This window comes from Heteronotia binoei, unplaced genomic scaffold (genome assembly GCF_032191835.1).
Source record: "Heteronotia binoei isolate CCM8104 ecotype False Entrance Well unplaced genomic scaffold, APGP_CSIRO_Hbin_v1 ptg000334l, whole genome shotgun sequence".
Taxonomy (NCBI): domain Eukaryota; kingdom Metazoa; phylum Chordata; class Lepidosauria; order Squamata; family Gekkonidae; genus Heteronotia; species Heteronotia binoei.
The window spans coordinates 602,745-625,282 of NW_026800018.1; positions in this window are offsets into that span (position 1 = coordinate 602,745).

Sequence of the window (22,538 nt, forward strand, 5' to 3'; positions counted from 1 at the left end):
GAGAAAGTACTGTAATAGGCTATCTCATATAGAGAATTAAGGAAAAAACAAATATTATAATTTCTAATCCTTTCTAATTGTAATTCAGTTTCTAATTTGTAATTCAGCAATTTGTAATTCTAATTTGTAATTTGTAATTCAGCAATTTCCTGTTTTAGTCTGTTTTTGAAATTCCGCTGTTATAAAATAGCTACCTTGAGGTCCTCCACTGAGTGCCCTGGGAGGCAGAAATGTTCTATAGGTTTCTCCATTTTGTGATTCTTTATGTCAGGTTTGTGTCCATTAATCCTTCGGTGTGGGGTTTGACCTGTTTGTCTTATGTAGAGAACTGAAGGCATTGTTGGCATTTAATGACATATACAATGTTAGAAAATGAGCATGTGAATAAGCCTAAGATAGTATAGTTGATGTTGTTAGGTCCTATGACTGTTGTCTGCGTGTATGTGGCAGCAAAGTTGCATCTGGGTTTGTTGCAAGCTCTGATATCAGTGCCCATATTCAAATTAGTTGTTGTATTATTGTGGGTGAGGAGTTGTTTGAGACTGGGGCTGCTGTCTGTGTACATGAAAAGGTTTGTCTACCAGTACTCGTGAAAGAGAATTGTCATTATCCAGTAGAGGTTGTTAAGTTGCTGATGATGCATTGAACTGTTTTCATTTGAGAGCAGTATGTGACCACTAGTGGTGTTCTGTTATTGTCTCTTTTAGGTCTGTTCAGGGAATATTTTTATAAAGGGAATCGGATTGCAGATAATGTTTGTGACATTTAGAAAGTGTTTACTGCTTTGTTCATTGTATATGTTGGGCTGGATCCATCCAACATTCCCTATCCATTTTACCTAATTATCCTTCTTACTATGCCCCTGTTCCACATCGTTTTTTCCATGCAGGTGCTATGATCCCCAGCATGGGCTTTTTGGTGGACCATGGGGAGACCCTTGTCCTTTTCTCACCAACAGATAAATTGGTTGGATCCAACCTACCATTATATTGTTTTTTTCTCTAATGTTGCTACCCATTTTTGTATTGTTTGTTGTATGTATTAAACTATTCTATACCATTTTTAGAGCTGTGCTCTCTAATTTTCATAATCCAGTTTTATTCCACTTCTGGTTGTACCTATTATACTTAGGGTTGCCAATCCCCAGATAGGGGCAGGGGATCCCCTGGTTTGGAGACCCTCCCCCCGCTTCAGGGTCAATAGGAAGCGGAGGGAGGGTAGGGAAATGTCTGCTGGCCACTCCATTATTCCCTATGGAGACTGATTCCCATAGGAAATAATGGAGAATTGATCCACAGGTATCTGGGGCTCTGGGGGCGCTGTTCTTTGAGGTAGAGGCACCACATTTTCAGTATAGCATCCAGTGCCTCTCCCCAAGATACTCCCCAAATTTCAAAAATATTGGACTAGGGGGTTCAATACTATGAGCCCCAAAAGAAGGTGCCCCTATCCTTCATTATTTCCTATGGAAGGAAGGGAATTAAAAAGGGGTGCAGTCCCTTTAAATGTGATGGCCAGAACTCCCTTTGGAGTTCTATTAGACTTGTGCCCTGGCTCCACCCTCAATGTCTCCTGGCTCCACCCCCAAAGTCCCCAGATATTTACTGAATTGTACTTGGCAACCCTAATTATACTGTCTATTGCATTGTTTTTAGCTGTGTAATCTGCCTTGAGTCTCAGCAAGAAACATGGACTATAAATTAAGTAAGTAGTGTTTTATGATTGTGTTTGTATCTTGGCCTTAACTGTGTGGTGGAAAATTTCTCCAAATCTCTTAAGAAATCACTGAAATGTAAAATACTAATATCTTATCACTAAACAATGGTTCACATTACATTAATGGTAAATGGTCACATTCCTGATACCTAATAACACCTCTCTTTCATACAGTGGCTCCCTAAAAGAGGTTTACTATCTTATTCTCCCCATGCACTCTTGTAAGATTTAAATGATTAAATTTCTTACATGGAAACCAAAGAAGACAGAAGACCATAACTTTCTGCCCAAGCCAAACAGCAAATATTTATCTTTCATTTTCTCTAACCAATGCAAATATCCAGAGGTGAGATAAAATCCATGTCGCAATAGGGACACACTGTCTTGTTGAAGTAGCATCATAATGCTGTGGTTTAGCCTGATATGGGAAGTCATCAGTATGTGTGAGACACAGGAAAGCAGCATGTCAAGAAAGACAGGCCTACTAATTTTGTGTGCAAGGAACTTTTCCAGACCTGAGCATTCAAACAAGCAGCTGCCCAACCGAAGCCTGAAGGAGGACAGTTCAGAAAGTTTATCACTTGATTCTGCTGATGTAAAACTAACCCTAACATAGTTTTTAGAAAGTTCCCTGAATATGTATTGCAACTGGTAATTTTCTTAGTATGAATAAATTACGTGTAGCTGCAAAAATGCAAACTGTTTTAAAGTAGTGTAATCTGAAATATTGTTCTGATGATTGTTAACTATTTATTTGGAAAATTCTAAAAATTATTTACAATCACGCTTTATCACAGCTGTGAATAAATGCCTTTTCCCCTGAGAGGTTTAAGCTGAGCAAAACCTCAACTGTACATTTAAAGTCCCCCCCCCCCCTCTGGGCAGGGAACAGGTTGTGGGGGGAGGGGAAGGAATAAGTTTAATTGCTTCCCAGACATACCTCAGCTCACCTTCATACAAATGTTAATAGATCTAGCAGGGGAGATAATGGGTAGGTCAAGATTTCCCCTTTCCCCAAGCTGGGAACATAGATTTGGAGGAATATTTTATTTATTTATTTTATTCCACTTTTATCCCACCCTCGCCACCAAGGTGGGCTCAGGGCGGCTCACACAGACATGCATGTTCATGATTCAACATAATAGTACAGCATTAAAACCATAAAACATAGAGTAAAATAGACATAAAATACATAAAAAATGTTTCGGTGCCATGATCTTATATTTTCCAATTTTATAATTCTCTGTATAGATCTTAAGTTATCCTCTCTGCAGCTGCTATACAACAGATTGTTGGTGGTGGTTCACAAGTTGCTATAAACTGTAGTGGCCAGCAGCCTAGTTCACAAATGCCTGGTGGAAGACTGTTGTCTTACAGGCCCTGCGGAACTGTATGAGCTCTCGCAGGGCCCTGACCTCTTCCGGCAACTCATTCCACCAGCTTGGGGTCACTACGGAGAAGGTTCTGGCTCTAGTTGACATGAGCCTGGCCTCCTTAGGGCCAGGGATTGTAAATAGATTTTGTGATCCAGACTGAAGTGCTCTCCAGGGAACATGTGGGGAAAGGTGGTCCCTCAGGTATGCAGGCCCCTGGCTATATAGGGCCTTAAAGGTGAGAACCAATATCTTGAAACAAAACCGGTATGCTATAGGCAACCAGTTCAGCGCTTTCAGCACAGGCTGAATGTGTTCCCATATAAGAAGGCCCATTAACGACCTGGCTGCTGCGTTCTGCACCAATTGAAGCTTCCGGGTTTGAGACAAGGGCAGCCCCATATAGAGGGCATTGCAGTAATCCAATCTTGAGGTGACGGTGACGTGGATCACTTTCGCCAAGTCACTGCGTTCGAGGTAGGGGACCAACTGCCTTATCAGCTGTAGATGATAGAAGGCTGATCTGGCTGTTGCTGCCACCTGGGCCCCCATATTTAAAGGGGAATCCAGGAGCTCCCCTAAGCTTTTGACCTTGGGCACCGGTGTAAGTAGTGCCCCGTCCAAGGTCGGTAGTAAGACCTCGGTTCCCAGACCACCACAACTTAGGTACTGGACCTCTGTCTTCGTCGGATTCAACTTCAGTTGACTCATCCTGAGCCACCCTGCCACAGCTTGAAGTGCCATGTCAGATCTTCCATGGAGGAGTTGGACTGGCCGCCCATCAGTAGATAAAGCTGGGTGTCATCCACATATTGATGACATCCCAGCCCAAACCTCTGGGTGAGCTGGGCAAGAGGGTGCATGTAGATGTTGAACAACATTGGGGATAGAACTGCCCCTTGTGGCACACCACACACAAGTGGGTGCTGACGGGACAGTTCCTCCCCTATTGCCACCCTTTGTCCCCAACCCTGAAGGAAAGAGGAGAGCCACTGTAAGGCCAACCCCCGTATCCCAGCGTCGGCAAGGTGGCAGGTCGGCAACTGATGATCGACCGTGTCAAATGTGGCTGATGGATCTAGAAGCATCAGTACTGTCGAGCCACCTTTATCCAGATGCCTCTGGATAAATGCTAAAATAAAATGCTAGAGTCTTCAGAAAGGAGATTCCTGGAGATTTCCAGGAAAAGCCTCTTTGACCTGGTCTGACCAGGTCAGTGGGAAGGGAAAGGTAGAGTCCAGAAGAGCACACAGACCTCACCACTGGGAAGACAGGCACTGACTATTTGCTTGCCTAAAAAGCTGGAGCACGCTTCAAGGTAATGAACACTCTGTAAAGATCTGTAACTTCCTAAGCAAAAGGCACTTGCCCTGTTTTAACAGCTGATAGGGCATGTAGAGAGAGAGGGAAAGAGGATTTGTGTTTTACCCATTTCTTGCTCAACTTGGTGCTGTGCTAAAAGTATGCTTGCACACAATTTCTTTTAAATAAATATTTTATAACTTTTGATGGTGGCATGTACCACATAGACCTCCATTGTTTCAGACACACTATTTTAAGAGGAGCACCAGGGAAAGGCAGGCAGTTGGCAAGTGGCTATTCCTCCAGGGGCGCAAAAGGTAGAGAATTGTCCCCTTGATGACCAGGTGCTGAGCAGCGGGTTTTGTTGCTGCTAATTTACAACATAACAAATCACCAAACACAAGTAAAATCAGGCCTCATTTTGGGCAGAAACTCACAGCTTTGGAACCTCTACATTTTATTGTGCTCTTTCTTTCTTAACCCCCCCCCCCAATAATTGCTTATGGGCTCCATTTTTCAAACCCCCTGTGAGAATTTTGCTGAACTCTTAAGATTTGACAATTTTTCTAATATTTCCCTCCACAAAAAAGGGGAAAATAACCAAAACATATAAAGCAGACAGATGGAAATCTTTATCATGCCACTGTGGCCATGTAGGAGAAAGTAATTTTAAAAGTATGGTGGGAGTAAGGTTTTATTATGACAATTATAATTCAAGAAGCATTTTAAGGTAGATGCTGAGCTGATATAATTTAGTACACCTTTCGGTGATGTTAAGGGTGCGTGGCATATGCAAATGAGTTGCACTAATGAGCTCTAGCACCTCTTTTTTATGAAATGACCCCTGAGTAAAATTGATTTAGACAATAAATATTTTAAACTTAAAACAGCAATATCAAAAACCTTTTGTGCTAAGTAACAGGAATATATTTTTATAATCAATAAAACAACCAATTAGAGAATAAATGGAGAAAACTGAATATAACAAAAGTATAATCAAATTATTACTCATACTGATTTAGGATTCCTGTGCAGAATTTAAGGAACTTACCGTGTCTTTTTTTTAAAAAAAAAAAGTCTTGATGCAGGAGATAGATGGCAGGTGAGGATAAATTGCCTGATAAACTTATATCTGTAAAGCTGACCAGCTGAGTTGGCATCCCATGGCTTACTCCAAGGAGTGCCAAGTGCCTCTTAATCTTTCATGAATTTTGTTCCTGGAAGGTGGTCATTGGCTTAGTCAAGAGCAAACAGTCAACCTGGTAAAAAACTTTTGAAAAATAAACTGACTTCCTTTGTCTCATGTGTGAGGTAATAATGCCTTATTAGCATAGTTGAGTCACACAAAGGAGTTGAGCAAAATAAACCTTCTCAGGTGGTGGACAATGACCTGTGAAATAAGAGTAAAAAAGGTGAACAGGATGTTTCAAGGGAGAATGAAAAGACTCACAGAAAATAGTAAAAGCACTTTTAAAAAGCAGTTAAAGCACAGAACTCCCCAAATATATGATACTGTTTAAAAACAGCTCAGAGATTCAAAATGCAGACCTGAAAACAGTCAGCAATACTGAAATATCAGCTTGTCTTCAAGCACTTGTGCTTTTAAAAGTCCAGTGGAGATGCCTGTGGAATAGGCTTCAGAGGAACGGTAGTAGACCTCTGGCCAGACTCTGACTAGAGGTAGTGTGGAGGATTCCCATATTCTCAGCAGGCAGTACTGAAAGGAGGAGGTAACAAGTGAACTGGGATAATGCAAACATAGGACAGGGAAAGAAAGAGAAGGGGAAGTGGATTAGCCAGCTATTCAGTAGTTTTAGATATGATTAGCACATTTCTAATTAGATTCTAGATATGTTGGCTGGATTTGTTCATATATGTCCAGGTTCCCCTTCTACAAAATAATACACATGCTCTTCTTGTGAGCACATTATCTTGCCAAACACTGCAGGCAGAGGTGGGGCTTTCAGGATTATTCAACAAGAATGCTCTGTGGGGACCACTTTGCATGTACTTGACTACAGTTGACACTGCTGGTGCAAGCCAAAGATAGCAGTAGCAGGGGAAATCTCTTTTATTTCCTACCTCTCTCAGAAATAAAGCCACCATCAGACACTGTCAATGAAGTACATATTTCATGTATGTGCTCTTATTTTTGCAAACTTTTTGGGTATCCAGTAGATTCTTGGGATCAGTTTTTGAACTGAGACATAGCAGCAAATTACTGGACTGAAGGACATTTTCCATTTATGCTGAAGTAGCCCACAATGCTTTGTTCCATCTTAGCCATCTGTGCTCAAAATTGTTTATAGGCACACGGAAACTGATCTCTGTAACTCAGCAGATTCTTGTAGAATTTGTATGCTGTCTCTGGAATGATGCAGGAAGTATCTGGGAAATACTCTTGAGTTTAGTTTAGTTTCATTTCATTTTATTTAGTTTATATCCCGCCCTTCCCACCAAAGCGGCTCAGGCAGCTCACAACACAAAAGTTCTAACATAGAATTAAGTTTTAAAATACATCAATTTACAACATTTAAACAATAAACCAGTAAAAACAATAAAACAGTAAAACAAAGCCATCTAGTTAGCAATCTGTACTTAAACTGTAGTGCTCCGAATTTTACAAAGCCTCCCCTTGTGTCTCTCAGTTGGCAATATGCAAATCTTTTTCATTCAAGACTTCCAGAATGTGGAAGCCAATTTTCCTTTTGGATTTCTGAAAAGTGTTGCAGATTCATGTGGGTATATGTCCACAGTCCCCTTTAAGTCTGATTTCAAGCCATCTTCAAACTAATCTCAGTGATTAGTGATGAATCAGTGAATCAGTGATGCTTCCCCCCATCCCAGATTTTGAAGAGCAAGTGCCCAGTGTTTCACCATTAATAGGGGAGCAAACAACTTCATTTTTGTGACTGCCCAAGTTGATGTTAATGGCCTTAGGTCTGTGTGCATGTATTGAGAGTACACTAGAATATAAGTGTTGTGATAAGGTTGGAAGTTCATTATTTGACTTTCACCATATATGTATATCTTGTGGCCAGTGTCAGGGATTATGCTAATTTTATCTCACATCACAGTAGCCATCAGAGTAGTTAGCAATTTGCTTGTTTTTATTTATTTCTTTAGGATGCTTATATACTACCTTTTTCAGTTATATATGTTTCAAACACACACATTTTAGATACAAGCAGTAATACAAAATATAACATTAAAGAGGAGAAAAAAAAAGAGGGGGAAGGGGAAAGAACCCACCTACGGCCTGTTATTACCCTGTCCCACATTGGTCTTGTCAGCCACCAGCGAGCCTGCAGCAAACGTGGACTATTGCACCCTTCTTAAATCTTCGTTCGCGAAGCCAAGCCGAGAGAGAGAGAGAGAGAGAGAACCCACAGCCGGGCACGAAGGTCTTGCCCTAAAGAAATTATACATCCTAAAATAGGATGAAGTTTAAATATTTTCTTGGCATTTCATTTTTCTTCGATGAATTAGCATTTACATAATCAAAGAAAATAAACCATTTTTCCGTAAAGTTTTCGGCTGCACTAGGGTTGTCTGTAAAGATAAGTTGTGAGGTAATTTTATCTTGAATGATTATATCCCACACTTTCTGGAACCATAGGGTCAGCGAAGGAGTTCTAGCAGCTTTCCAGTATTTTGCTAGCAGAGTTTTCCCTGCCAGTATCAAGAGAGCAATTAGATCTTTCTTTTGTTTAGTAAAGTTGTTGTTTGGCCAGAAATTAAATAAAATAGACTCAGGGGTACGGGGAATTGATTCATTTGTAATGGCTTCAATTTTGTTTATCAAGGCATTCCAAAAAATTTGAAGTTTTGGGCAAGTCCACCAGCAATGAAAAAAGGACCCTATTTCTCCACATCCTTTCCAGCAGAGGGGAGCAAAACCTTTTCGCGCATAGCTCAGAGACAAAGGGGTTAGGTACCAGCGTAGAGATAACTTGTACTGTTGGAGCTTGAAGTTTGTGCACCTCGATTTACTTAAAGGAGATGACCATAATATAGACCATTTCTCCTCCGATAAGTCAAGAGGACAATCTTTGCTCCATGCTTTTTGCTGATGTGACTCCTGTGACCAGTTTTTTTGATTCAATAAAGTATAAATTTTTGAAATCACTCCTTTCCTGTTCGTGTCTTCTTTTAGAATTAATTTCTCAAAAATATTTACTTGATCAGCAGGAATCATAACCGGAATTATCTTATTTAGAGTGTCAAAAAGCTGATGATATTCATACCAAGGAATATTGGTCCTGTGTTTAGATTCCAATTGATCCCTGGTAAGCAGCTTTCCCCTTGAACTTACATCGGTTATTCTTAAGATGTTTAACTGTCTCCATGTTTTAAAGCTTCCTTCGGAATTTCCCGGAGGAAACCAAGATTGGCCCAAGAAAGCCATAACCGGTGAGGAAGGCTGGACCACGTGCATCCTATACTTATCCCATGTCTCTAGAGTGGAACGTAAAAAAGGGTTAGTTAGCCGTACTTTGGCTCTGTCCGTTTTAGAATTCCAGAGGAACTCCCTAAGGTGTAAAGGATGGATGCTAGCAGCTTCGATTTGGGCCCAGGACAGATGACATTCTTTCCTAGCATAGAGTAAAGCACTTCGTAGCTGGGCCGCCACGTAGTAGCTGTTCAGTAGTGGTGCTGCCAATCCTCCCTTAATGAGTGGCCTAGAAAGAACCTGATATGAAATCCTGGGTTTTTTGTTGTCCCAAATAAAAGAAGACAGGCATTGTTGCCACGTTTTCATATCCTTATTCAGAATAGGAATAGGTAAATTCTGGAATAAAAAAAAAATTTGGGCAGGACAAAAGTTTTTAATAAGTCAATCTTTTCAATCAGATTGAGTTTGAGTTTAGCCCAAATAACTAAGTTAGATTTAATTGACGCAAATCGTTGTCTAAAGTTGGCATCAAATAATTTGGACAAATCTAAAGGTATATGGATCCCCAGGTGGCGCCATGACCTGGCAACCCATTTAAAAGGAAACAGCTGTTCAATCTGTAGATAGACGTCTGGTGGTACATGAACCGGGTACAACTCAGATTTAGTCATGTTAATAGTTAGACCTGAAAAATTCCTAAATAACTCCAAAGTTTTCATTACTTTTGTTAAAGAATGCACTGGATTACTCAGATAAAAAACCGTATAATCCGCAAAGAGACTGATTTTATGGGATACATCTTTCACTCTGATGCCTTCAACTTCAGGGTCCGATCTGATTACATGTGCTAGTGGTTCCAACGATATTGCAAATAAGATCGGAGAAAGCGGACAGCCTTGACGCGTACCTCTAGTCAGTTTTATTTCCTCTGACCTATAATTATTAATAGTTAATTGCGTTTTAGGATTTTTGTAAATAGCCGAAATTGAATTAAGAAAGTTTGGGCCAAAACCCATGTGATTTAGGACCGCTTTTAGGTATTTTATTTCAAGCATGTCAAATGCTTTCTCCGCATCCAAAGAAAGGATTAGTGAAGTTAGTTTGGATGACTTGCTATGATGTATTAAGTTAAGGGTCCTTCTGATGTTGTCGGAGATAGAGCGACCAGGAATAAATCCTGCCTGATCTTCATGGATATAGGTACAAATAATTTTGTTTAATCTGCGGGCTAATATAGTTGAGAAAATTTTAAAGTCGTGATTCAATATTGAGATTGGTCTGTATGATTTGGGGTTTTGTTTGTCTTTGCCCTCCTTATGAATCACTATCATTCTGGAGTCCCTCCACGTGTCTGGGAGAGCTCCTTTTTCCATTGCCAAATTGCAGGTTCTCAAAAGGGGTTGCAACAATTCGGAACTGAATTTCTTATAAAATTCTATCGGAAACCCGTCCATGCCTGTCGCCTTATTGTTTTTTATAGACGATAGTGCATCCAAAATTTCCGATTCCGAAATCGGTCTATCCATGAAGTCAGTATCCTCCATTGTTAGTTTCCTGTCAAACTTAGCATTTGTTAGAAAGGATTTAAAATCTAGGTCACCATCAATAGAGGAGGTATATAAGGAGGAGTAATACTCTTGGAAAACCTTGGTGATTTCCTGAGGAGTAATACAGATATCACCCTGAGATGAACTAATAGAGTGTATCAATGTGGTAGACTTCTTTTGATGCAACCTAAACTTTAAAAACCTTGGCGACTGCGAAGTTTTAGTAACGAATTTTTGTTTCAAGTATAACAACTTTTTTTGTATATCAGAGGTTTCTAGCAGTTCCAATTTTTTCCTCTCCATAGTCAACTTTTTCAGCAGTTTTTTCCCACCAAATTTAATATGTTTCTTTTCCAATTCAGCTATCTTAAGCTGATGTTCTTTTATTTGTTTGGTTCTATCCCTGTGGCAGGCCGCCGCAATTGAGATTAAATTCCCCCTAAGCACAGCTTTGAATGCGTCCCAAATGACATGTTGAGAAACTCCACAATCTTCATTATGCAAAAAGTATTCCTGAATTGATTTCCTAATTTTCCCACAGACACTCTCTTTAGAGAGAAGTAATTTGTTTAAGGTCCAAGAGGGGCCTTTATCATCAGAGCATACAAACTCCAGTTTACCTGACACCCAAGAGTGGTCAGAAATATTTCTCGAGCCAATATCTACACTTTTAACTGATTTTAACAGATTTGGTGAAACTAAAATGTAATCAATTCTGGAATAAGAGTTGTGCACGTGGGAAAAGAAGGTAAAGTCTCTTGCTCCCCGATTGAATGCCCTCCAGACGTCCACTACATTAAAAGAATGAAACAGTTCAGATAAACCTGTCTTTTTAGTTGTCTTAAGTTTGTTTCCATTGCGGACCGATCTATCCAGGGTAGGATCCACGATGTAGTTCAGATCCCCACCAATGATGAGTTCCCCTTCTTTAAAGCCCATCAAATCAGCAAAGGTGTCTTCCAAGAACTTTAATTGGCCACTATTTGGAGAGTAGATAGAGGCAATAGTTAATAAGTGGCCATTCAGAATACCCTTCACAAATATATACCTACCATTAGGGTCTGCCTTCATGCCTTGCAAGGTAAAAGAGGATGTTTTCGAAATCAATATTGCCACACCCCTGGCTTTGGAAGACCCAGTGGCCTGAAAGATCTGGGTAAACCATTTAGAACGTAGCAATGAGGTAGTTTGTTTCTTTACGTGGGTTTCCTGCAAACAAACTACTTGAGGTCTCTCTTTAGCTAAGAAATTAAAAATGCGTGCCCTCTTAATTGGATTTTTAAAACCCCTACAGTTCCAAGTGAGAATTTTTACTGGGTTGGCCATTCTGGAAAACGTAATAAAACAAACAATTAACACAGGATCAAGAACCTTCCACCCCGCCGTGGAGTACTGGAGCAACAGCTTATTCTTACACCCAGACAAAACTAGGGAAAACACACAAGGTAAGTTAAAAAAAAACAAAAGAAAATAAGGACAAAGTGTCCTTATAAAAAAAGGTAACAAGTAAAAATAATAACAGGGGTATTATTAGCTTTCTTGCAACACAAAAGAAAGGTAAAATAAACTTAAAATAGAAACAGCACACAAACAAAACACAGCAACTAAATACTAATACCCTAATATGGGTAACTTTTCAAAGTCTCCCTTAGATAGGGAGATTAGGGAGAGCACCTGTATGTTCGTGTCTCCCTTCTTTGAAACACCTACTCTCCTCACCAGAGGGCGAGAATAACCAATAAGAATTTATATTATAATTCCTAACCATTCCTCCTTCCCCAACAGTATTAATAAGTTACAAACTCTTTCTAACCAAGTGCATCAAGCAAATTCAACTTAAAGCAAAGGTAGTAACATTCATAGTCCCAACAACAGTTACTCCTACTAGCACTTTTGACATGACATTTCCTCTTACCATTTGTCTTAACAAAATACATGCAACAAAACAAAAGGTAACTTGTACTAATAATATCACCCAGTCACACTTAAGTTTCTATTCAAGGGGATCCAAACGGTGTCCATTAAACGCTCTAGGAAATAGGGATAACTAAAAAAATTGTGTCCTAAAATTCATTTAAGGCAGATCAATATTTAAATGCATGACTAAGAGATCTTAAACCTCTACTGTCAATAAATAAATTAGTACAATACTGGGTATCATAGGCACTCCTCCACGCCATAAATAGGTAAAACAAATTTCCCTTTGGTTGGACCCATTAAGGAAGAATAAAGGATCTAACAGTCCTGTAGAAATACAAAATTGATTAGGTTTAGAGAATACAAGTACCAGAAAGAATTCATTAGACTTCAAAATAGAAGAACTCATTTTTAAAAAAAAAATTCCTTCCCTTTTAGATTTCATAATATTTGATTATAAACCTAGCATACTATAATGTCAATCCAGAGCCTGTGAATTAAATGACTTAATGTTACTTCTGCATTAATATAAAAATAAAGTAGATTGCCAACCACATTCAGCCCTGCAAGAACTAAGTTAATACAAAGCCCATCTATTACCTATAGATGGTAAAAAAAAAGATCTATTTCAAAACCAACATAGCTCAAGAACAAGCTGGCTGGTTACCTATTTTGAAACAAGTTCTCAATATCTAGTCCTCCTAGTGACAGGTAACAATAACAATATAAACTAGATTAATTTAATTAATCCAAGAGAGGGGAAAAGCCTATTTCCATTCTCAGACTTAACGCAGTAGCTTTCCTATTCCACAATTCCTCTTTCCCTCTTTCGTTAAAGGTTTGAACACAAAAAAACAGGCATCAAACAAGAAAAAGACCCGCAGGGAGTCGCCTTAGGGCGCTTCAACAGAGCGTTAAGTAGGCACTTCACCAGCTGTCTTTTTAAGCGTTGAGCTTTCCCGCGCCGGAAACAATACCCTCAAAGCGTCCTTCTCTTCTAAGGATCGTCCTGGCGTCAAGGCTTCAAACATAGCGGCTCCAGTCTTCAAGAAGGAAACATCGTGCCCCGCTCCCCCAAGTAAAGTGCAGAGGGAAAGTCAGGAGCAGAGATCAACAATCTAAAAGGGTTGCAGCAAGATTAGGTCTCTATGCAGTCGCTATGCAGTCATTCACATCAGGCGGTGGGCTTCCTGCCGGAAATAGCTGCCATAAGTCGTCCTTCTCTTCCGGAGTTAGTTTTAGCGCCAAGGCTTCCATCATGGTGATTCCTGACTGTGCATCAAAGGCTCTATGCATGACACCATTTTTGAAAATCAAAACCTCAGACGTTGGGCTCCAGCGGAACCTTAGGTTGCTAGCATGGAGTTTATTGGTGATGATTTTTAAATTTTTTCTTTTTTCCAACGTTTCAGGAGACAAATCTAGTAAAAATAAAATTGTTTTTCCATTGCACGTTAGAGCGTCCGCTTGTCGTGCTTTTTGTGGAACTATGTCTTTAATTCTGGAATTAGAGAATTGTACTAAGATATCTCTAGAAAAGTCACTTCTTACTGACTTCCTTGGGCCCAGCCTCTGCACTCTTACCATGTTACTGGCCATGTTGCCCGGGATTGAGAGCTTTTCTTGGAGCCATTGCGCAATAAACAATAAAAGATCGTTTTTATCTTCAGCCCCCTCCCCAAAACCGCGTAGCTTCAAGTTAAGGGCTCTCCACTTATTTTCCAACATTAATATTCTGTTTTGTAGCTTCATTTCATCATTCTTTAAGGAGGTAAGCTCAGCTTTAATTGACAGCCCCAGCTCTGCAGATGTCTCTGCTATTTTAGCAGTAGTAGCAAGATACTCCGTCAACTCCTGTACTTTATCCTTTAAAGGCTTAATGTGCTCAAGTATAGAGTCATTAAAATATTTGTGGATGTCAAGCCTTAATAGATCTAGATCGCTACGGCGAATTGGACCATCTTCATCATTTCCCACTGAAGAGGGGGAAGAGGACTGATTTGAAAGAGCGGGAACAGGGCTGAGCGCCATTTTCTCAGGGGCCGGGGAGCATGCAAGTAGGCCACCAACCTTTAACGAGTTTTCTGGTGAAAAATAGCTTGGAACCACCGCTTTTTTCGCCGAAGTCAGACTTTTCTTCTGTTGCACCACCTTTCCTTTCACTTTAGAGGACATTTGAGTTTGTATTGATGTCAAAGTAGTAGGTTGGGGAAGGAGGCAGTCAGAGCTCACTTATTTTGCGTCTGCCATGATCGAGCGACGCTCCGCCCCCCCGTTATATATGTTTCAAGGTGGTTAAAAGATATAATTTAGCACACATAAATCAAAATTATAAATAAAATAGACAATAAAAACCAAACTTCAGAAAACTACTATAAGTTCTTTGCTCTTAATATAAATATTAAATCCATAAGCAATCTCATGGACTGTAAAAGCCAAGAGGCGCACAATTCACTTAATTTAGCTCAAAAACCTTCTAGAACAAAACACTTTACTCCAGAAAACCTACAAGGGGTGTGTGCTAATCTTACTTTCTAGGGGAGAGAATTTCACAATTTGAAGTTTGCTGCTGAAAGTTTTCCTGGGGATCCCAGCCTTCAGGTATGCCCAATTCCCGCAGGAAAGCACCATCCATTGACTACAACTCTCCAGACCCTGTTTTAGGACATGCTATCTCTCTGGATTTAGATGACAGGCAAAGTAGATTATAGTGCTTCCAATCTCCAGATGATCTAAACAGCTTCATGTAGATGTTAAAAAGTGCAGTACCCCAGGAGCCAAATGCCAGGAGGCTGAACAGAAGTCTCCCACCAACACATTCTGGAAACAGGACCAAAATCAATACTGCATTCTGCCTTCACAGGGCCATGTTGACTGAGCAGTCCACAAAGATTTCATGGCTGATGGTATCAAAGGCTATAGAGATATCTTCCTGAGGACCATTAGGGACAAACTTCCTATTTCATATCTTGGCGATCAAGGTGGTTCTGTTCCATTATCAAGAATGAATTCACCACTGAAAAAAATCTACATAATCCTTTCCAGGAATATCTAGAGTTATTTAGCTATTACCATCTCCAACATATATGGGAAGCTGGGTACAGACATAATTATTTAAATCTGCTGTTCCTGAAGATGGTTTCTTGAACCTGTGATCCATAATGAGAATGGCTTCCCTCAGGAAGTGGAGAAACAAGGATGTTATTGAGTGCATGATTAACTGGAAATTTTGGGAATTGGGGTATGTAACAGAAATATGGCTGTCTCCAAGGCAGAAGGAAATACCAAGCTGGGCTCAGCCAGATTCCATTGGGGTATACCCTTCATATTCAGTCTGCTATTAGGCTTCCCAACCCTCCCCCCCGGCGGGGGACCCCAGGATTTCCACCCTCTTCCCCCGCTCCCCCAAAAAATGGAAGCGGGGGGAGGGGGGGAAACGGCGCCGGGGAGCATGGCGAGCCGCCCGATCCTGGAGTGGGCGAGGCTGCCACACCGCGCCGCTGCCGCCCCCTCCCCACCCACCGCAGCTGCTCCTCCAAGATGGGCCCAGGCTGAGCCCATCTCAGAGGAGCAGCCAAGAGGCGGCAGCAGTGGAGGGGAGGGCGAGGCAGGCCAGGAGCATGGCGAGCCGCGAATCTGGGCCCTTCTAGGACCCGGACTTGCGGCTCGCCATGCCCCCAGCCTGCCTCCACCCCCCCCCGCTTCCACCCCAGAGGCAGAGCGGGCGAGGCCGCCGCGCCGCTGCCGCCTCTTCTCTGCTCGCCGTGACTGCTCTTCCGAGATGGGCTCAGCCTGAGCCCATCTCGGAGGAGCAGCCACGGCGAGCGGAGAAGAGGCGGCAACTGCGGGGCGGCTCGCCACGCTCCCCGGCGCCGTTTCCCCCCTCCCCCTAGCTCCACCCCAGTGTCTCCTGGCTCCACCCCCAAAGTCTCCTGGCTCCACCCCCAAAGTCCCCAGATATTTCTGGGGTTGGACTTGGCAACCCTATCTGCTATAGATATGTTAGTTTTAGCCTTGGAGTCAATAGGATTTTGATGTGGGGATGGGAACTGTAGATTAAATTGAGAAGAGCATTCTTTATATGTAAGGTGGTGTAGTGCTAGAGAACATTTATAGATGGGCAATAAAGATTAATAGAAAGAAAAGAAACAAGTGGAACTGTCATTGTCTAACAAAGAGACAAACATATATTATCTCAGGCACAATTTGACCAGGCTAATAAGAATCTTACTATTCTGAAGGATATAGGAATCCTTAAGACACCCTTCCCTCCTTCACCCTTCTTCTTTTTTAGCCTTACTTGTTCCTCCAGTTTCACTATTCCAATTCCATCTCATCTTATAAACCTTTCAGTTTATTTTCCCCTCCACCAGTATTGTTACTAACTGAGGCTGAGAATTCTTAGCAAAGCTGGAAAGTAAGATCTGTGTTGTTTTAACCTTAATCAAATATGTCTTTACTCTACTTGTATGCATGTCTCAATAAATATTATTATTTCCTTGTCTATTTTCACTGTTGGGCAATAATCAAATTGAGTTGGATGGGCATAGGGAAGAAACAAAGTACTGACAGGATCTTTTTAAAAAAATCTATCCTTGATTTTATCCCAAATTTAGATGTTTATAGTTTTAAATGGCATTTTCTTTTTATTATATAATTGTATTGCCTCCTACTTCCTGCTACCTGGATTCCTATGAACAAATGCCTAATAAAGGTTTCAGTATCAGGAATCCTTAAGAATGTTTAAGGACTATGCTTTAAACCCTCCATCACCACCTTCTGTTTTCACAGCTGTTTCTGACAGCTGAGTTGACAAGTTCATTACATTAGTGATTTTTACAAGAAGTGCTGAACAGCTTTCAGATGATAATTTTTAGTCCTAATCATTTTCTCTGAGACTTGAACTAGTGACAAATGAAAGACTCTATATCTATTAGCAAAACCCTTAGTCATCCAGTTATTTAAACATGATGCATTATCTCTTTTATGTGACATGAAGGCTGGCAGAATTTAATATCCTTCTACAAGAGAAAACGAAAAAAAATGTAATTGTTGTAATCCATGCTGGAAAAAAAAGCTATTAGGACAGCTCATCATTCTGCTCACCCAGAAAATAGTGTAATAAATGTTCCATATGCAAGTGCTGTGCTCAGAGATCCAGTAAGGAGTTTGTTACCAGCAGACACATATCACAGAGAAGTGTCACATAGATTTGCAGAGTTGGATGAACTGAATTTGGAACCACTGAAAAAGATTTTGATATGGACTGTTCTCATGATATAGCTCAAAGGTAATCTTCAGAGTACAAAAGTAAAAGTAAAACCACATTAAATGAAAACAGAAATAACATATCTCATCCATTCAATATGCTGTTTTTAATTCTAGGATTCATACCAGTTTGACTCCATTTACTCTAGTCTACAGGGTTTATATCCATAAGGCAGATATAGCCAGGCTTCAAAAAGTTCAAATTCTAAGTGAAAATTTAGGAGTAAAGTTTAAAACCCCAATGTAGATCAGATCTCTGCTTTCTGAGGGGAACCAAGCGACCATTAATTCCCGCTATTAATCCCAGTTTATTGTGCAAGCACCACAGTCACACACTGTGCTGTGATAAACAGGCCTTATTCTTTTAATTGGTTGCAATAGGATTTTGGAGAGCCAGTCATAGCTTCAAGAGTATACTGAAAGGAAGCCCAAACTCTGAGTGCAAGGAAGTCTCCAGGGAAGCATAACGCATAAGACAAAGCATCTTGAAAAAGCTGAAATAGACAGCATTGTTAAGCATCTCTGCAAGGTATACCACATGGCAAGGATGCCATGGCATGCTCTTTCACTGTCTTCAGGAAACTTTAGAATAACTTCACAGCTACTCCCACAGGAAGCAGTGATCACCATTGTTTTAGATGTTCTTAAAAAGAAAATAGAAATTCATGGGGCATATATCCATTAATGGCTATTAGTCATGGCTAATAGGAACCTCTGTTTCAAGAGGTAATATGCTGTTGGACTCAAACTTTGTTCTAATACTATTTGCTGTGAGGTGACAACATTGGGAGGCTTTGGGTTCTATGCCTTTGTTGGTGCACCTCCTAGGACATCTAGATGGCCATTTTGGGAAGGATGTTGAACGATGGACCTAGCAGGACTTTTACTTTATTATATACTCTGGTAGATGAAGACTTTTTATTATCTTTGGGGAATATAGAAGAGCTGCAAATATCTGTAAACTATTACTATTTTGCCTAAAACTTCAGGCTAGGATAGGCAACTATCCTAAGTAAAAGGCACTAGCTCTATCTGCCTTTTCTAACAGACACAAGTAAGATATATGAGTAAAGTTTAAAAATGCAAATTAAATTTCACAAAAATTCCAGCCATCTTAAGGAACATCTCTCTTGAGCAACATCTTTTGGTAACTGGACTAGATCGCTGGAACAGTCTCAATCCAGAAATAACACCCAACATATTTTAGAATCCAGACCATGGTTTGCACTTCTGAATATACAGGCAAGCCACTATTTTGAGCTGTTTGCTTTCATTTTCCATATGTTCTGCTCAGCATCCCTTGGAAATAGAGCAATCTCTTTAATTATGGTTAGCAATTTATACATTCTACCAAATTATAGCAGAAAACATGGTTTGCAAATCCACTTACTCTACAGTTTCTGATTCTAGTTTGCCAGATAATAGACCTAATGTGTGACTCCAAGCATCACATGAAATGAAGCCAGTTGAGTTCCTTGACCACAATCTGTGTAAAGTACTGGGGTCGACGCAGTAAGAAACCAGAGTCGGAGAGTGATTTCAGCAAGCTTTACTTCAGGTACACAAACACAGACTGAGCTCTATTCAAACCTCCCGCTCCTTTATACAATTCTTGCCCCCTTCTGATTGGTCCTTAACTATGTACATGGATTGGCTATTTACAGGGGCCTAAGGGCCTATCAGGGTACAGTATGAGCCTAGATGTTAATTGGCTACTTATGTTTCAATCCTTCCCCTGATTGGGCACGCTTAGGCCTTCTCTGGAACCCTGGTGTGGACTACAAGCTTTGGCTTTTTCAGCTTCCCTCCAAAAGTAACAGTTCCCTCCAAAAGTAACAGTTCTCCCATTTGAGCCTAGGACACAACACCCCTCCCCCCATAGTTCCAGCTATCAGGTGACATAGTCCTGGAGATATGCCGGAGGGCGGCGGTCTCGTGTCGAGCGTCGGAGCTCCGAGGGGACTGGGCGTTCCGACTCGGTTGGTGGTTCCGTGGCTGCAGAGCTGGAGACATCTGGGACGGCGGCCCCGGGAGACCTGGGTTCAGCTGCGCGGTCGGGGGTCTCCTCCTGCTGGGCCGAAGCGGGCTCCACGGAACCCTGTTCTGTGTCTGTCTCACGGGGACTTACGTTGTCCGGATCTGGAGCCTCTGACCTTGGCTCCCCGGCAGGCAGGCGACCACGGAGTTGGTCGATGTGTCGCCTCAGGAGATGTCCACCCTCCAAGGTCACTGCATAGGAGACCGGTCCGGTAACGTGGTCCACCTTTCCAGGGAGCCAGGCGGGGCCTGTGGTGGCATAGTTCCGTGCCCACACTGTCTCACCTGGGTAGAACCCTCTGGGGGCTTTAAGGTGCTCCGGCGCCGGTCGCCTGTCTGGGGCTCGGTCAGGGTGCAGCTTTTCCAGCAGGGTGGTGATGCGGCGGCCCATGAGGAGTTCGGCTGGACTGCGACCTGTGGAGGCGGTGGGTGTGGTCCGGTAGGCCATTAGGAAACACGCCAAGTCTTTTGGCCAGTCTGAGGGGCCCAGACGGTTCAAGGCCTCCTTTGCCGTGCGCACCATCCGCTCTGCCTGGCCGTTGGTGGCTGGATGAAATGGGGCAGAGCGAATGTGCCTGATGAGGTTCCTGGCTAAGAAGTCCTGGAACACTGCGGACGTGAATGCTGTGCCGTTGTCGGTGACGATGGTCTCTGGCAACCCGTGGGTTGCAAAGATGGCCCTCAGAGCCGTGATGGTCGCCTGCGATGATGGCGAGGGCACCTGGAACACCTCCAACCACTTGGAGTATGAATCCACTAGTATGAGTAGAGTCCGCCCATGGAAGGGGCCAGCAAAATCCATATGCAGTCTTGACCAGGGGGTTTTGGTAGATTCCCATGGTTGCACTGGGCCACGTGAGGGGTCAGGCCTTGACACCTGGCATGTCGGGCACCTTTTAACCCAAGCCTCAATTTCAGCATCGAGGCCGGGCCACCAGACATAGCTCCGTGCGAGAGCCTTCATGCGGACTATGCCCGGGTGTGCCTCGTGCAGGGCTCTAAGCACTCGGTCTTGCAAGGGTTTGGGGATGACGACTCTGTTGCCCCATAGTAGGCAGCCTTTGTGGGTGGATAGTTCGTCTTTCCGGGCTGCAAACGGAGTAAATTCCGGCCCAGTTGAGCCCTTGGGCCACCCCCTCCCCACCCAGTCCAAGACACAGGAGAGGACTGGATCACGAGCGGAGCGGGCAGCAACGTCGCGGGCGAGCAATGGCCTGTCTGGAAGCATGTCCATCAGTAGGATCTGATGAGCCGGGGCTGGATCGGGATCCACGTCAGGCAAGGGCAAGCGGCTCAGGGCGTCAGCATGGCCCATTGCCTTGCCCGGGCGATGCACTAGGGTGTAAGTGTAGCCGGCTAGAAAAATGGACCAACGGAGGACCCGTGGGGACAACACCTGAGGGGTCTGCCGGTCTGATGCAAAGAGGCCCAAGAGGGGTTTGTGGTCCGTATAGAGGGTAAAGGGCCGGCCATAGATGTAATCATGAAATTTTTTGACGCCGGCCACAACTGCCAACCCTTCTTTGTCGATTTGGGCGTAGTTCCGCTCCGCCGACGAGAGGGTCCGCGAGTAGTACGCGATAGGGACTTCGGTCCCATCAGGGAGTCGGTGGCCCAGAACTGCCCCCACGCCATAAGGGGATGCGTCGCATGCAAGGACCAAGGGCAGGGTCTCGTCGAAATGGGCAAGGACAGAGTTAGACATCAGGAGGCCCTTGATATCCTGGAAGGCTTTAGCGTGCTGGCGGCCCCACGCCCAGGGTCGGTTCTTGTCTAGAAGCCGGTGCAGGGGTTCGGCCACCGCTGCCTTGTGGGGGAGAAAAGCATGATAAAAGTTTAGGAGGCCGAGGAAGGCCTGGAGTTCTTGCTTGTTGGTGGGCGCTGGAGCATCTCTGATGGCACGCAGCTTGGCGTCGGAGGGGTAGACCCCCTGGGCATCGATGGAGAACCCCAGGAATTCCACCCGATCCACGCCCAGGAGGCACTTCTCCCGTTTGACCTTGAGGCCGGCTGTTTCAAAACGTTGTAGGACTCCTCTAAGGCGGGCGGCGAATTCTTCAGGCGAGGCTGCAGCGATCAGCACATCATCGAAGAATGGAGTGACTCCGGGAAGTCCTTTTAAAAGAGAGTCCATGAGTTCCTGTAACAACCCCGGAGCCACACTCACGCCAAATTGCAACCGCTTTACTCTAAAGGCCCCCCGGTGGGTCACAATTGTTTGGGTGTTGGCCGTGGCCTCATCCACCGGCAGCTGTTGGTAAGCTTGGGCCAAGTCCAACTTGCCAAAAAATTTTGCGCCGGCTAGGGTGGCTAAAACGTGGCTGACGATGGGCACAGGGTATGCGTGGGCCTGAAGAGCCTTGTTGAGGGTGCACTTATAGTCTGCACAAATCCGCACCTCCCCACTGGGCTTGACTGGAGTCACGATGGGAGTTTCCCAGGTTGCGTGGGTGACAGGCTCTAGTATTCCCTGTGCAATCAGTTTATCCAGTTCCTCCTCAATTTTAGGCTTGAGCGCGAATGGAACTCGCCGCGCTTTAAGCCTAATAGGCCGCACTGTGGGGTCGAGGTGTAGTGTAACCGGGGGACCCGTGTAGCAGCCCAAGGTGCCATCGAAAACGGCCGGGAACTCTTCACAAACCTTGTTAAAGTCCACTCCGACAGTCTTATTGACCCCCCTGATCTCTATTCCCAGGGGCTTGAACCAGTCGAGACCCAAAAGGTTTGTAAGGTGGTTCTTGACCACTAGCACTTGTAGCTGGCCCTTGAACCCCTTGTATTGGACAGGGACCTGGCCCACTCCCAAGATAGGCACCTTATTCTTCTGGAAGTCCACTAAGGTAAACCCCGGGTCCCTGAGACGAGGCCTCAGCCTGGTGGGGATTTTAAAAAATGTCTCTGCCACTATAATAGATGATGCTGACCCAGAGTCCACCTCCATTTGGCAGGGCACCCCCCCCCCCGATCCCTACATTGACCCGG